Here is a 7,682-nt window from a genome sequence, read left to right as displayed (position 1 = left end):
ACACATACTTCATAATCCCTAGCACCCACATGAAGACCTGAACAGATCAACAAAATCTTAACCAGAGTAGCAGGACTCAGCCATGGAAAAAACAGCAAAACTGCTCTCAAAAGCATGGCCAACTCACTAGAGTTCATCTGAACTCTTCCCAGTATTCCAGTTCTGTTTCTGCCCATGCCAAGACTGAGGCAGTGCTGAGCAGCTCAACAGCCTGTTGCTGTAGGGCCATCCCCTTAAGCTCTGTTTTGTGCTCACCTTGCATTCATCTCCCCTTTAAACGCTGACTTCTTCTGAAGACCAGGAATAGCTAGAGAGAAAAACAGAAAGCTTTAACAGATATTAGATCATCTTTAAGACCTGGAGGCTTGATACTGAAATTTGTAAGAATAATTCTCTTTAAAATCATTGGACATTCAGGTTTCCAGTCTTGCGTTAGTAACACAACTGGAATAAGATGAAGTCTGGGGGACAAGCCAAGGAAAGCCAGTTTTGTCTGGGTGCAATAAATACAGATGCAAAAAGGGAACGTGGTTAACGCTACAGCACATCTTTCAAAGTCCACCTCTTCTGCTTCCCTAGTAAGTTGTTCCAGTTCCCAAGCTGGAGATTTTCAGTAACAACAGCCGTGGAGAAACCATTCTCCAACCTACACAAACATCTACATCAGCAGATGGCACTGGGGAGTTTAACACAGACAATGCAGAAGATACACATTCCAAATTAATCCAAGACTTACATTTGGAAGTGAATGCTAAAACATTTGGTGACATTAAAGATCTCTACAATTCATAGCAAGGCATCATGTGACATCATTCATGGGTCATTTGCCTTTTAACAGTTTTGAATAAAAAAAAAAACCTGCTTGAGCTTTATACAGTTTTTAAGAACTCTTCATTAGAAATACAAGAAATGTTGTACTTGCTTTAAACTTTACTCAAACACCAGTACCCCCATACCCCTGTAAATACAACCAATTATTGGTTCTGAATAATCCAATGCCTGCTGGGTTATCAGGGGGGTTAACTTCATCAGGCGTGGTAACAGAAGTTTTGTACAGAGCTGCTCCCACAGACGCCTCGTGGTCTCCTGTGCCCCTGAAGCCCTGCAGTGCCAAGTGTGTGCACAGAAGCAGTCAGTACCTGCCTGCTGCTGCGCCCGGCCAGCGTAGCTCTTCCTGTGGTCGGGTATACAGGAGGTAAGGGAGCCCAACCAGTCTGGGCCCAAACAAAAACATTCATGTACACATTTAGTTTGAGCTGGAGCACTTTGCTCATCTTGTTCACACAAGAGTTCCTGCACAACAGTAAAAACAGCCTGACTGTAGGAAACGCTTAACAGTAATCTGTGCCACCCACTCCTGTTCCAGGTCACTTCTCAGGTGCTAGTCTGAGAGGTGAGGAGGAAACCATACCTCTCTGGAGTTTTGTGGGGTTTTTTATCCCTTTTGCACTGGTATACTTCTGCAAGCACAAGTCGGCCAGCAGAGCTCTGGATGTCTGGAATCCACAGGCTATAATTTCAATGAATTCTAATTAAAAAGGCACTCTCACATGTTTTTGGAATAATGAAGCGTGACTATTTTGGAATAGGAATGTAAACAAACACTGCCTCAGATAAGGCCACAGTTCACAATTCTGAGTTCACGTCAGGTTCTGCAGACACGAGCACCATCGCATACAGCAGTCTTGGAAAAGGTATTCCATGTTCCCACATCATCTGAATAAGCAAAAGAACTCATCAGCTGCTGGGCCATGAAGTGCAACACGGCATGCACTAAGACAGTGGCTAGCTGTAAAGGAACAAAGTACTGCCTGGCATAGACAGAAAACCACTGCAGCAAGGCCTATTTGCACAGTTTATTAGACAACAAAGAAAAATCCCCACTGAGTCCAAGTTCTGTAATTTGAAATTTGTTTGGCAGAGAATGGTTTTAGACAATGCTGAGATTTCTTCAGAATGCCTTGTACTTCCTACAATCAAAACTAACAACAGATGGCTTCAAAATCTAAATCCAAATACAGTTTAAACATATACCATATAAAATTTGAAAACCAAACTCTTTATTAAGAACAAAAACTTGCACTAAATTCCCTAAGGGCATGATATTTTACAGAGCTGTACTTGTACCAAGGAACTGAAATGGCAAACAGACTGGTAACAGCAAGAAAGGAATTCAGGAAAGAAACAAGCCCTTTTGTCAAAAGGGAATGACTTCACTGAACTTCTGTACCTAACCACCTGCCCTGCCCCAGATTCCCACAGCCTCTGTAGCCACCACCTGCTCTCAATACCCTTCCCCAACTCTGTAGCCTCACCTGGGGCTACCTTGGCATCCTCTTCCTTCTGAGCCCCTGCCAGAGAAGCCACCGAACCTCCATAGGCAGAGCCGTGCACATAACCTCCACCGTCACAGCGAGCCATCTTTGGAGCGCGAGCACCATCTCTCAGTCTGGCATGAGGAAACATTATGTATTTGATGCAACCCTTATAAATTCATTTTTTCCCACCGATATTACAGGAATAATCTATTGTTTCAACATTCAGTTAAGAAGCCTCTGTTTTCTGTTAACAGAATAAGATGTTTGAATTACAGTTGCACTTTTTGTACCTTTTCCACATCAGTAAAGAAAAGCCTGAAGTGCCACATAAGCAGATCCTCCTCTAAATCTCAGACAGGTCTACACTTGGGACAAAAAAAAATCCCCTCAGTCCCACTTTTGCAGCTCACACAAATGAGCAGGGAGCCCTACCCCTGCTTATATGCTCATAGGGATATTTACTTTGCTCCTCACAAAATACACTGAAGTGCATGTCTAAGGTGTCCTCTGTTTTGATTCTAAACTAGTAATGGCTCACAAGTGTGTTCATTTTCCTCTGCCTAAGAAGACTTGAATAAGGAGCAATAGAAGGGTGCAAGCACAGCCAAATGTTTGTTTTATTTCCAGAGACAGCGATGAAGAGGTTTGCCCAAAATAAAGTTGGATTATCTTGTCTATGAAAGTCATTGTGGTTTGGAACAGGCAATGACAGAGTTTTTATTACTGAGAGCTGTTTGTCCTTCCTGTGGAAACAGGCAGTGATTTGTCTACATTGGACCCTGAACATGACAATTTTACATATGCTCAGACTATTAACCTTGCAGCAAAAGCCTAAAGCTCCTTTCCACACCAGACACAATTCTCCTGGTGATATTAGCTCTCGACTTCTGCAACCTCCATGAGCAGTGAGCTGACAGCTTGAAGCTGCTGTTTGGGCACTTGGTGTCCCTGGGGGCAGAGGCGGTGAGCGCTCCCTGTCCCCTGAGCTCCGACGGCATGAGCCAGCAGAGGCGAGCTAACCTTGCATCGGCAGCCATCAGGCTGATGCCTGTGGCTGACGGCCTGGAGATCTGACAGATCACATCTGCTTGTTTGGTGGGTCCAGCTGCTAAATGATCCCCAGATCTTTAGTCACCTCCACAGTGAGAGCCTCCATTGCAGCATGCACAACAGGGATGCAGGCAGCCACGCTGTGGGGCATTTTCAGCTTGATCCTAGAGCAGAAACAATTACATTAGATATGTCACAACTTCTAGGGGAGAACCTGTTATGAAAGATGTCCTGTTTTCCATTGTGTGCTACACGTTATCACCTTTGAGATTCTAAGTTGTTAATGAAGAGGCATAAAATTCAGGAGGGAAATTTGCCAGCTCCCTACAATTTGATATTGTTAAAACATCAGCTATCCTTCTGTTTAAATTTGCTCTTCAGATTTAACATACTTAGGTAACACTAATACATAATCCTTATTACCAAAACAGAAAGATACAGAAACAAAGTAAACTAAAACTACATGGCTCCTTCAGATCTTGAAAGCTACAGGCCACCGTCAAACATACCAGAGAACTAAACTTAAGCAATTCTTCACCTTTGTTTTACAGACTGGGAAGTTAAAAAAAAAAAAAAAGACATCCAGATGGTATTTGGTCATGGGCATAAAATGCATGCTGCCAGAGCCAAATGACAAATCCTTAGCATTTCTCTCCTCCAGCCATGTTTCTGAGACCTAAAAATAAGGTTTTCTCAGCCTCTCTCTGAAGGGGAGGTGCAAAATACATAGTATCTCTTATTCACATTCCAGTTAAAGTAGTTTTTCATGGAAACTGCCTAGTGTCATGTTTTCAGTTTAAGCTGAAAATCTGCATGAAGCAGTGCTGCCAATATAAACCCATCCCTTCCTCTTACGAAACAAAGGTAAGGCCCTCACAATTAACCTGTAGTGCATGGCTCTGTGCAGGGTTCCCATTCCAAAGAGACTTACATCTATGCTAGCAGCCGCTTCCCCTCAGTCTGTGGTCTTTCAGAGACAGAGAGCTTATTAGCACCAAGGAGATCTGTACCGGTCATCCAGCAGAATGAGGCCCCCATCCATCAGAATTTTCTTGGAGGCAAACAGAAGGGGTTCAACAGGCTCACCAAGGTCATTGCTTTGGCAGAGATGGCTCATGCTCAAATCTGCAGGTGTGAGAGGAATATGACTCTTGAAATGGAATACAGAGTCCTACACATCCCTCTGGCCAGCAGAGGAAAAACAAAAACAAACGAACAAAAAAAAACCACCAAAATCTAGGTGTACTGTTAGGAAATTACCAGAGCGCACATCTACACAAAACAGAATGCTGGGCAGATGTTTATATGGATTCATCACCAGCTGGTGTAGAGAAAAAAGCCACCGAAAACTACCTGCCATTTAAAAGTATTCATTTTTCCATGTCCACAGTTATGCAGCTGACATTTTGCAAGAGCTGTTTCATGTTTTGTCAATCTAAACATGATGAAGGCATAGCTGAATTATCTCCCCACCTTTTGCATTGCTGGGGCTGTGATGAAAAGCTCGTCTTGCTTCTTTTATAGGGTCCCACACATGCAGCATTTGGAAGTTGCTACATGTCCATGCAAACATGCCCCCCTTGTCATTTTATATAAACAAGACCTTAAGCTTGAACTTGAAGTGAACACTCTGACAAGAACAAGCTATCTGATGTGAGCCAGAGATAACAGCACTGACCACATGAGTTACTGCCATTCATTTTAGCGAGGAACTAAACAGCAGTACTTAGGGTTGCAGCCTCCCACTGCGAAAGCTGCCTCTCTTCACCTTTCACACAGGAGCGTGATGGACAGAATCTGTTTTAGTTTTTTGTCTTCAGGAAGAAGATGTGCTGGAAACCACTACACATCCTCAAAAAAGAGACGCTTCCAGAATGGAAGTCATGGCAGAAAAATGGCCACGACAAGGAGCAATGAACTTGCAGGTCAAAGAGAGGCTGCCAAATACAGCAGGAAACAAGACAACCAAACCTCAAAGAGAAACTCTTTTAGCAGGTATGTAACGGGTAGGAAGAGAGCTGTGTATAAATCCTTCCTTCACCCCAGTCCTACCCAGTCATTCTTAGCCACTTTTAAGCCACTGATTTAATCACTCTTAGATTCCCACATGTATTTTCATTTAGTAAAGCGTAGTATTTTGAGTTCAAAAGTCTTGTGGTCTTTTTAGGGAAGCTCACTTTACAGAGTCGGTCTCTGCAAATCAGAGCTCTGGCTAACTTGGATGAAGAAGAGGTGAAGCCTCAACACAGCTCTGAATGATGTCTGTGGAAACCCCAGGTATCAAGACAAGACCCCAGGGTAGACAAGGTGACAAAAAAGATATCCCTACAATATCACCTTTGCTATACGATCTTAAGAGGCTCTCCTTACAGCAAGAAACCTTGCTAATACAAGGGTTATTCACAAAAATGTCTTTAAGGCACTTCCCAGGCAGAGTGAACCCTAGTGTTGCACACTGCTGTTTCAAGAGGAGACGGCGCACATCAGGGTATTGCCATCATGGCGCCTGGAGTAACTGCACAGGCACCACAACCAGGCTTGCAGGCTACTTTTTCTCCAAACACACACAAAAAAAAGGTGGTAGATACTTGATGTTCTGGGTGCTGAAAGGGCAGCTGACAGATGACTTGTGGAGGGCATTGTGCCCCTCAGTGTTAAGAATTTTCCTCTTCTCCTTGTGGCAGCAGACAGTGAGGTAGACCCTAAAAGCAAGCAAGGAGATTACAACATCTAGATTATTATCTGGTCCAGTGCTGTTAAATGGTTGAGTCATCAAACATTCTGTTGACAGAGAACAGAAGACTGGCTAGCATCCATGGGTCATGCACAGCAGTTGTTTAGGATCCTGGATCAATGCATTTTCTGATTCAATCAACTGGCAGATGGGCATCTGCTCTCAAATGACCTCTGCACTCAAAGCATTTCAGTTCTACATTTAGTTTCCAATTAATTCATGGATAGCAAAAAGCTGAAAAATACTACTACAAAGAGGTATTTTTCTCTCCCAAGCTCTTCAAAAACAAGGAGAGAGAGGTTTGCCCAGAATGTGCTGTACCACAGTATGTTTCCTGTCATTTGTTTTGGAGACAGATCTTTTGGGGGAGGTCAGAATGGATGTTTTCATTAGTTTATTTGTTACAAACTTCCCCAGAGTCTCTGGTGGCTTGTTTTCAGGTCATCTTGCCCAGAAATAAAATTAAAGATAAATGCAGCAATGACTCTAACAGCATGAGGAGAAAAAAAATTTAAGAATAAAAATAAAAAAAAGAGACAAAAAATAACAAAGGGAGAGGATCATTTGCAGAATCCTGCCAGCCATGCCATATTAAACTAAACAAGCTCCTCAAGGACATGTGGCAAATTCAGAATCTGGTCATCTTTAAGAAACAGTTTTAAAATGGCAATTTTAGAAAATTGAATAATATGTCACATTATTGCACATCCCTCCTGCTGCACAAACCCAGAAAACCAAAGGACACACAACACAATGTTTAGATCACACAGACTCCCTAAGGCTAATAAAAAGGAGTGGAGAAGTACAGCGCTTACAGAACACGTTTTATGGATGCAACAAGTAAAGAACAAAAAATCAGAGAGGTAACTCTCTAAGGAGAATTAGTCAACATAATTTTAATCGTGCAGCCCTAACACCAGCCTCCAAAATCGCCCTATATTGCATCTCAGCTATCACAATTTCCCTGTTTTTCTGTCTGGTAGGCAACTATAAGAGAATGAGACAGCACTAAAATTTCATCTGAACACAGCTGTAAAGGCAGAAGATATTTAGGACATGCCTCTATGCTTGTGTGTTCATCATAGATTATCTTGTTTATTTATTTCTCATCTCAGAATGAAAAACACGATCATAAATTGCTATGTCCACGTAGAACCTCACCCTCCAGGAAGACAGAATTGGTACCTTTTAGCTGGACTATTGCTTTCCAAGTCATTCTTAAGCATAGCCATGCTAAGTCTTTTGTGTTCACAAAATCTTTTTCCTGCTTCTTCACCACCCATTCTAAAACACAAGCAGATTGAATTAGCAGTCCGTTCAAGAAAAAGAGTGACGATCTAGCTGTTAAAGCAGCCAATGACATATCTAGTCCAGTCACACAACTGTTCGCCATAACTTCTACACAGATTTTGTACCTTGCGTCATCCCAGGCTTGGAAGACCAAGAGCGAAGTTAGGCGATCTGAAAACCTGTTCCCAGCACAATTCCTGTGGACACAATCCAGCCATTTGCCTTCACTGATGATAGGTTTGGGGAGCAGGTGGCTAAAGAGGCAGTACAAACAACACATCCCACATTGA

At 42.7% G+C, this 7,682-nt stretch overlaps 1 long non-coding RNA gene across 1 annotated transcript; it reads right to left on the bottom strand.

The window, feature by feature from the left end:
- Positions 1 to 263: 263 nt before the first annotated feature.
- Positions 264 to 6,072, bottom strand: LOC118243541 (uncharacterized). The gene is made up of 5 exons (XR_004777286.2): positions 5,957 to 6,072; positions 4,300 to 4,493; positions 3,339 to 3,532; positions 2,316 to 2,449; positions 264 to 307 (listed from the first exon to the last, which is right to left on the bottom strand). It is a non-coding gene; the product is annotated as an uncharacterized LOC118243541 (long non-coding RNA).
- Positions 6,073 to 7,682: the final 1,610 nt, after the last annotated feature.

This window comes from Cygnus atratus, chromosome 8, assembly GCF_013377495.2.
Source record: "Cygnus atratus isolate AKBS03 ecotype Queensland, Australia chromosome 8, CAtr_DNAZoo_HiC_assembly, whole genome shotgun sequence".
NCBI classification, from domain to species: Eukaryota; Metazoa; Chordata; class Aves; order Anseriformes; family Anatidae; genus Cygnus; species Cygnus atratus.
The sequence above is the reverse complement of the archived record's forward strand: the minus strand, read 5'-3'. Positions and strand labels throughout refer to the sequence as shown.